This window comes from Lytechinus variegatus, chromosome 8 (assembly GCF_018143015.1).
Source record: "Lytechinus variegatus isolate NC3 chromosome 8, Lvar_3.0, whole genome shotgun sequence".
Classification (NCBI taxonomy): Eukaryota; Metazoa; Echinodermata; class Echinoidea; order Temnopleuroida; family Toxopneustidae; genus Lytechinus; species Lytechinus variegatus.
The window spans coordinates 39,952,629-39,962,074 of record NC_054747.1 but is presented as its reverse complement, the minus strand read 5'-3'; positions in this window follow the sequence as shown (position 1 = coordinate 39,962,074).

The window sequence follows — 9,446 nt, the reverse complement described above, 5'->3', positions numbered from 1 at the left end:
TCTTTCCAAAATATCAGTGGAAATTAAGTAAAAAAAATTGATAACCAAATAACGCTTCTTCATATACATGTACTGACGCATTGCCAAAAACAATGAACAAAAATAAATGAAATCGAGTATATAATTTGAAATGATATTTATCTTAAGTAGCAGCATTTAATGCATTATAATATCTAAATCAAGGTGGTCGTGTCTTTTTCTCTCCAGCGATAGTCCACTCACCTCAATGCTATAATACATACTATAAACTATTAGCTTAATCTTCTTAAAATGGACAGGATGGGTCTAACTCTCAGCTAGAATCATCTCAGAGCATTTCCAATCAGCAGAGGGATGACGATGAAGATGAAAATAATGAAGGCCATACTTAGAGCTGCAACTTTTGTCATAGTAAATAGCATGTATCTCAACTTCAACAAAGATGAATTCCCGTATTATTATTAATTACCTCTCATTGCGAGCTGCCAGAATCTCTTGAGATGCTATAATGCTGCAGGACAAAACTTCATATCTGCTCTCTAGCTGCCGTACGTCACCCATGATGCTATTCCTACTAGGTATCAATTTGTACAAGGATCATGTATTTGGTCCAGAACAACTAATTGTTACCATGCACAAATTAGGCATATAATAATAACATTCAAAAGGAGATAATAGCTTACAAGTAGACATCCGTCGACCTAACAAAACTCCTACAGCACCACTTCCAGTTCTTGAGGATCAAGCTGTGCAGCGTATCAGTAATATAGATCCTGGTCTAATATCCCTTGACAGAACATAAGGCTTTCATTGAATGGGCTAGATCAAAGTCCTGAAAGTCTCAGAAGGTTTTCAAGAGTTTGATTACTCTAATTTGCCGAAATTGAGACACTTAACTTCATTTACTATGACCAAACCAAACCTGCAGCTATAATGATTGCCTTATTATAATTCTTCATAATTGTCCCTGGCTATATGAAAATGTTCTTGGATTATGCATGCCATTAGGGTTAGGCCCATAGGCGGCGGAAGCGGGGGGACGTGTCCCCCCTAAACTTGAGGAGGGGGGGGGGACGGTCCCCCTAAATTTGTTGTTGATGACCTTTTTTTTTTTTTTGCTTGTCAATTTATTTCCCTACGTTCCCCCTAAATTTTTTGTGTCGATAACTTTTTTTTTTTTGGCTTGTCAAATTTTTTTTGGTTGTCCCCTCCTAAAATTTTTGGCTTCCACCGCCAATGGTTAGGCCTATCCTTTCCATTTACAGATTAAGTTTTAGTTTATAGAATTAATTTAATAGTGGCCTATTGCTACAGAGAAATTAGTACCTTGATTTAGATTTATAAAATGCATATCTAAATGCTGCTACTTTAGAAAACTTCACCATTTCAAATTATATCAAACATTATTTTTTTTACACTTGGCAATGCATTACTACAAAATATATTAAAAAGTTCTATTTGATCTCAATTTCATCTCGAACTTGTATTTTGACATCATCATTGGTCAAGGAATCAACTATTAAATTTCTGTTAATTTCCCAAGCAGGTCAGTCTTTTTCCCATCAGAATCACTTTATACCTACATGCCACAATCAAGTTATGCCACAATCAAGTTATCGACCTATTTACTTAAATGCCCTGTCATTATTGACAAAGTTGATTGACCTATAACCCCTAAATATATTTTTCATGGCCATTATTTATCCTTATTTCAGAGTAAAATTATCAAACAAGCAAGTTTTCATTACAAATAGCTATCTTTCTTTCTACTATTCACAAATAAAATGTGAATATGATGGATTAATTTCTGGGGGGGGGGGGAATCTTGCATGGATATATGAATATTTATTAACTTTTGACCTTTGACTTTGGATTTTAAAGGCGAAGGATAATTCTTTATTATTATTTTGTGCCTTTTTATCTTCTTGCAAAAATTGCTTTTTGACACCAAAATCACCAACATGCGTTTTATCTCAGAGATACCATTATACGATATATAGCCTATTAAGGTCATTGACCTTTGACCTTCAACTTTATGGATTAATATGCATTCTGGGTACTTAATTTCATTTTTTTTAAAATCTTTCTGTAAGAACCTCTGCATTTTGACACCAAGATCACTAACCCGCGCATTTTCATCTCAGAGATACCATTCTACCGTATATGGTATATACGGTAATATGTAAAAAAGGTAATTGACCTTTGAAACGCTTTGACCTTGAATTGCATTGGTGAATAAGCATTAAATGTACTTGATTTTATTTCATTTGATCTTCTTGTAAGAATCTGTCCATTTTGACACCATGATCACCAACCTGCGCCTTTTCATCTCAGAGATACCATTATACCGTATATGGTACATAATGTAAAAAAGGTCATTGACCTTTGACAGGCTTTGACCTTGAATTTCATTGGTGAATGAGCATTGTATGCACTTGATTTTATTTCATTTTTTCTTCTTGTAAGAATCTGTGCATTTTGACACCAAGATCACCAACCTGCGCCTTTTCATCTCAGAGATACCATTGTACCGTATATGGTACATAATGTAAAAAAGGTCATTGACCTTTGAAAGGCTTTGACCTTGAAAGTTTTTGTTTAATGTGCATTCTAGCTACTTAATTTTATCTTATTTGATATTCTGGTAAGAATTTGCGCATTTTGACACCATTATCACCAACCTGCGCCTTTCCATCTCAGAGATACCATTATACAGTATATATGAAAAGGTCATTGACCTTTGACCTTGAAAAAAAACACTTTCCCCAACTCGTATTCCTCCTAACTTTTTTTGGGTAAATTTTGACACCCATACCTACTCAAATCAGTCAAAAAACCATTTCCAATAATTTTATTCCAGATGGTTACTAATTACGGGATACTAGTTCCACTGATTACTAAACCAACAAGAATAACAAACACGTCTGCTACCCTTATCGATAACATTTTCTGCAATGTTCATCCTTTACCAGAATCTGGTATAGTCATTTCTGATCTTTCAGATCATTTTCCTGTATATTGTAGAGTGGCTTTGCTTATGCGTCCATTTATTGATACTACAAATAAACGGTCTCGGGTAAATAGCCCTGAAAACATTGTCAAGTTTAAGAATGCTTTAATCATGTTAATGGCAACTACATGGGATGATGTCCTCTCAGATCATGATGTAGATAGTTCATTTAATACTTTTTTTGATAAATTCATGCTATTGTATAATGATAATGTCCCATTTCGATCTGTGGACCGTCCTAGTCATAAGAAATTGCCTAAAATGCCATGGATTACGAATTCTTTACTGAGATCAATTAATAAGAAAAATAGACTTTTTCACAAATATAAAGTTAGTAAATGTGAAAATTCACGAAGAAAATATTCCAGTTATAGAAATATCCTCACTTCACTATTGCGCACTGCTAAACGAGAATATTATGCTAATCGATTGCGTGTAATGACATTAAGGCGACATGGAAGGTCATTAATAGCTTATTCAAAGGAAAGCAAAAAGTGTCCAATATAAATGAGTTGGAGGTTGATGGCAACTTGATCAATGATCAAAAGATTATTGTGGAGAAATTTAATACTTATTTTTGTAATATTGGCCCTAATTTGTCAAGGGAAATACCAGACTTTCAACAACACTTTCGTCATTATCTTAAGTCACCAAACAAGCAAAGTATTTTCCTTCTGCCCATAAAAGAGAAGGAACTTCTTGATTTAATAGGTGCCTTAAAGAAAGGGAAAAGCCCAGGGTGTGATAGTATTGGAAATGGTTTAATTAAGGATGTTGTTGATGGCATATTGAAACCTCTTGCTCACATCTTTAACCTGTCTTTGTTAAATGGGGCTGTGCCTTTGAGGATGAAAATTGCTAAAGTAGTGCCTGTATTTAAAAAAGGGAATGCAAAATTATTCACAAATTATCGTCCAATTTCTCTATTAACAACCTTTTCTAAGCTTTTGGAAAAGCTAGTATACATACGAACTGTAAAGTTTTTGAATGAGAGTAAGGTGTTCTCTCAATTCCAATTCGGTTTCAGAGAAAAACATACCACAAGCCACGCTGTTTTGCATTTTGTTAATAAAATTGCAAATGCCCTTGATAACCACACCCACACGATTGGAATTTTTCTGGACTACTCTAAGGCATTTGATACTGTAGATCATAATATTCTGTTGAGTAAACTGGAATATTACGGAATGAGAGGCACAGCCCTTAACTGGTTCAGAAGTTATTTGGCAGGGAGGAAACAGTTTGTTTCTTTAAATGGTGTGGATTCGGAATTGCATAGTTTAACATGTGGTGTCCCTCAGGGATCACTTTTAGGACCCCTCTTGTTTATATTGTATATTAATGACTTCCAGTATTCATCTAAACTGCTATCTTTTTTACTTTTTGCAGATGATTCCAATATATTTTTTCCCCATAAAGATCCTCAATATCTCCTGAATATCGTCAATATTGAGTTGCAAAAAGTAACAACCTGGATTCATGCAAACAAATTGTCCCTCAATCTCAAGAAGACTAATTACATGCTATTTAGCAACACAATCAAAACTCTGCCTGGTGATATCTCTTTTGATGGTGTATTAATTGACAGAGTGGTTACAACTAAATTTCTTGGTCTTCATATTGATGAGAATCTAAACTGGAAAACCCATATCAACATATTATGTAAGCTGTTGTCAAAGAATGTAGGTGTTCTAAACAGGCTTGAATTGTATCTCCCAACACATATTCTGAAAATTATATATTCAACTTTGATTCTTCCTTACATAAATTATGGGATCCTTGCATGGGGTAACTCTCTTAAGACACAGCTGAATAAATTATTTCTGGTCCAAAAGAGAGCTATACGAGCGGTTAGTAATGCTGACTTTCTAGCTCACACTTCTCCTTTGTTTTATGAACATCATGTTTTGAAGTTGGAAGATGTTTATCGTCTGCAGTTTGGGTCGCTAATGTATAATTTTCATAGAGGTGATTTGCCATTGACGTTAACACATTTATTTCATAGGAACAACCAATTTCATAATTACCCGACAAGAAATGCTACTGCACTGCGTATTCCTCATGCAAGGACAATGTTTGCTCAGAAAACACTGATCTGTACAGGGCCAAAGTTATGGAATTCTTTGAACTCCAACATTACCGGGTCTGTTAGTATTTCTGTTTTTAAAAGGAAATTGAAACTTTTATTTTTGAATAAGTACATTTATGATGTATAATTGTTCTTCTTTTAAATACATGCAGAACTATGTGATTAGCAATATCAATTCTGTAAAATGTCTTGACCAACTGGTACATGTGCTCCTATCATTAAGTACTAGTCATTTCAATTGTATTTTTGTTACAAATCTCTTATCTCTTGCCATTTTCTATCTTGTAACTTCGTGCTCCCCCCTGTTTTTCTATCTTTTTGTCTATCTATCTATTTTTTTTATATACCTACTTTTTTCAACATATCCATTATTTTTTCTGTAAATAGTTTTTAACCACATATGTATCCCTGTATTTTTTTTTTTAGTATTATCAACCAGTTTAGCTAGAATCAAGTTTTGCTTTAAACAAACAAAGAATGTATTGTTTCAATACTGAGGGACCGTATAACAAGCCTGGCTTCCAAAGGTCTCCTCGTCTTCCTCGTCTTCATATTATTTTCCTTTAATTATCGATGTTTGTTGCTTTTTAACGTTTTAGACATATGTGTTAGCATATTATTGTACAAGTATCTTGTTATATGTTACCTTTTCGAGGAGGATCAATAAAGTTCATTCATTCATAATCGCAAGTACGACCACATCGGTTTACAGTAGGTTTGCCCAAGAATGTTGAGGGCGTCAACACGGGGGGGGGGGGGGCTATCTGAATACTACAGTGTACAAGTATACGTACAGATCTGGGTCCCGTACTGGTAACACAAAGGTTAGCAATTACTCGTACACTTGATATGTACGAATGATAGTACATTGTAGTTAATTGTACATTGTAGTCAATTGTAGTCAATGAATTCTCGTTTCGGACAGGTTGACTGTCCGTCTTCAGGAGAAGAAGACGGACAGTCAACCTGTCCGAAACGTCGAGTCTCTCTACTACTCATCATCTCTACTCGCCGACTCAAGCCAGCATCTCCTCATCAGCTCTACTACTCAAGCTGTTCTCACTCAACATTCCTTCTGGTTTACAGTCCTTTTCAGGACTATTTTCAAGAAAAAATACTCTACTCTCAAATCTCCACTTTCTCGCCTATCCACTTCTTCTCTTCTTCTATCCACTGTTTCTATAACACTCCACATGGTGTACCGTAAACCACATCAGCAATTGTACATGCCACCATGCAAACCTTCAAACAACATCTGATATTTCTTTATAACTTGTTATGTGTTTTTTATGTTTTTCCCATATTTTCTATGTTTTTTAGTACCGGTAATTATCTATAATAATACTTTGTATTGGCCGGGTATAAGGGAGCTTATTTTACGGCGGGGCTACATGGCCTTATTCTAGTTTCCTTTTTTTTATTTTAACTGCCAAATTTTTGTATGTTTAACCCTTTCTTTCTTTCTTTTCGATTGAAAGGTATTATAATGACAGTGTTATTTCTTTAAATTTTGTATCAATTTGTATAATTGCATTCATTATATTATATGTAGTGACCTGTTTTTATGTGAATATGAAATAAATGATCAAACAAATTTGGGGTAAAACTCAAGTCCACCCCAACAAAAACTTGATTTGAATAAAAAGAGGAAAATTCAACAAGCATAACACTGAAAATTTCATCAAAATCGGATGTAAAATAAGAAAGTTATGGCATTTTAAAGTTTCGCTTATTTTCAACAAAATAGTTATATGAACGAGCCAGTTACATCCAAATGAGAGAGTTGATGACATCACTCACTCACTATTTCTTTTGTATTTTATTATATGAAATATGAAATATTGTTATTTTCTCGTCATTGTCATGTGAAATGAAGTTTCATTCCTCCCTGAACACGTGGAATTCCATTATTTTAACATTTTGTGCTTCAGGCAATGAGGTCCTAATCATCAAATTCATAAAAATTGAAATATTGTATAATTCAAACAATAAAAAACAAAAGAAATAGTGAGTGAGTGACGTCATCGACTCTCTCATTTGGATGTAACTGGCTCGTTCATATAACTATTTTGTTGAAAATAAGCGAAACTTTGAAATGTCATAACTTTCTTATTTTACATCCGATTTTGATGAAATTTTCAGCATTGTGCTTGTCTGATTTTTCTCTATTGATTTAAATCAACATTTTTCTGAGTTGGACTTGACCTTTAATAATAATAATAATAATAATATAAGGTTCTTATATTGCGCACATATCCACCTTGTTAGGTGCTCAAGGCGCTCCTATATTACCCGTCGAAGCTAGGCGTTCATAGCGCACACAGCTTTATAAGGAATTACTTCCTACCGGTACCATTTACCTCACCTGGGTTGAGTGCAGCACATTGTGGATCAGTTTCTTGCTGAATGAAATTATTAAATGCAATCTTATTTCACACAATGAATTCTCATTTTCGACCAACCTAGAATGTTGCTATATCAGGCAAGTTATGTCGTTCCCATATGCAATGATAATGACATATGCAATCGAGAGGTATCATGATGTTGAATGAAGGAGTGAATTATGATTACAGTAAATTTGGAGTGAATCCGAATAAATCGCAAACATTGTATTTTCAAAAACCATAAGCAGGGATTACATTTCACATTAGAATATGTTACTTATTTCTCATACGAGGCATAACACACATGGAAGACACTTTAGAACATCGAAGGAATTGTATATAGTAAATTTATGTATGCATACATTGAATTGTTGGCTGAAACTCATAAATTAAGGTTTCAAGGTTCAAGGTTTATTCATATACACATTTCACATTTTCAAACACCAGTAACTCAATACAAACAATAATAATATATGATACAAATTTTCACAGATGAGCATAAATAAATATCGTTGGTACATTATGAAATGTATAGCTGACGTGATATAAACTAGCCTTGAGATCCAGACCGTATTAGTCTGGAACTATTATACTTAGTTCGCGTAGTGTACGCTTAGCGACCCCCAAATGATAAGTGTGGGTTTATGCGTATGTGTGTGAATGTGTGGGTGTGTATGTGCGTTTGTCGAGCTAGCCCTCGATTCATGATTTGAATGCTTGAAAATAAAGACACGTTCAACTCGAAGGTTTACCCCAAGAGCTACCACCATGAAGATAATGTTTATTCCAAACGAGAGCAAGGGCGTAGCAGTGACGTAACTAGGATTTTCCTCCGGAGTGGGGGGGGGGGTATTGCATTTTTTTTTGGGGGGGAGAGGGATTTTTTCGGTGTGTGTAATACCCACACCGAAAAAAAAACACTGTGTATGTGTGTCTATGTGATAGGGGCGAATCCAGCTTTCGCCAATAGGGGGCCCAAATGTTTTATTTTTTACCTATATTTTCCCGATCGGCCGGTAAAAGTTTTATTCTTATAAAACATTATAAATATGAAATTTTCTCGTAATTCGTATTTTTTGTTGTTGGAAATTTCATGTATTTTGTCCTGAAAACTTTACATTCTGTGCAATATGTTTGTGATCTTAAACAAGATGCGTATTACAGCGAGCGCCAAGCGCGAGCAGAAAATTATTGATATTTCGATCTGAAACTGGATAATTTAGGCACGTTTTAAAAATTAAAGAACATGCGCGTGATTTAGATTTAGACCTAGAATCTGGGCATTCTGAATACATTTTTTGAATCATGAAGATCAATAATGTGAGCTCGAAGAGCGAGCTGAAAATATTTAATATTTCGATCCGAAAAAGGGTCAATATGATCGAAGATGTTAAATAGTGACATTTTAGAGATTTTTATTCACTCGTAATCCTCCTCATATTTTCATCTTCTTTTTCCCTCCTCTCTTTCCCCTCTTTTTTTTTCTTTCCCCCGTTTTGTTTGTTCCTCCAGAAGGGGAGGGGAACCCTCGGCCCCTGGATCCGCCTATGTGTGAAAAACATGTAGGCATCTGTGCTCTCATTGTCAGAGAAATATGTATAATACTTTTAAGCAAGAAATGTAAATGAAGCTGTAACTTAGGCCCTAAAATTTGTTCTCAGAAGAACATTTTTTTTCAGGGGGCGGGGCCTTGGGGGCACACCAAATCTCTGGGGGCACGTGCCCCCAGGCCCCACGTAGCCACGCCTCTGGTTTGATCATGGGGAAATGGAACTAAAGTGGTATGGGAATGCACATCTTGGGGAGGGGACTTTACAAATGAGATGAAAAATATATTGATAACATGGCAGCAGACTCAATGGGTGATTTCAAGTTCGGTGTTGACCTTTTGGTGTTGGTGTTAGGTCAATTTTTACACGATTATAACGCCGAAAATGAAGTGAAGAAAGTCCTGAAAATTCACCATTTGTTGAGGTGTTAATAA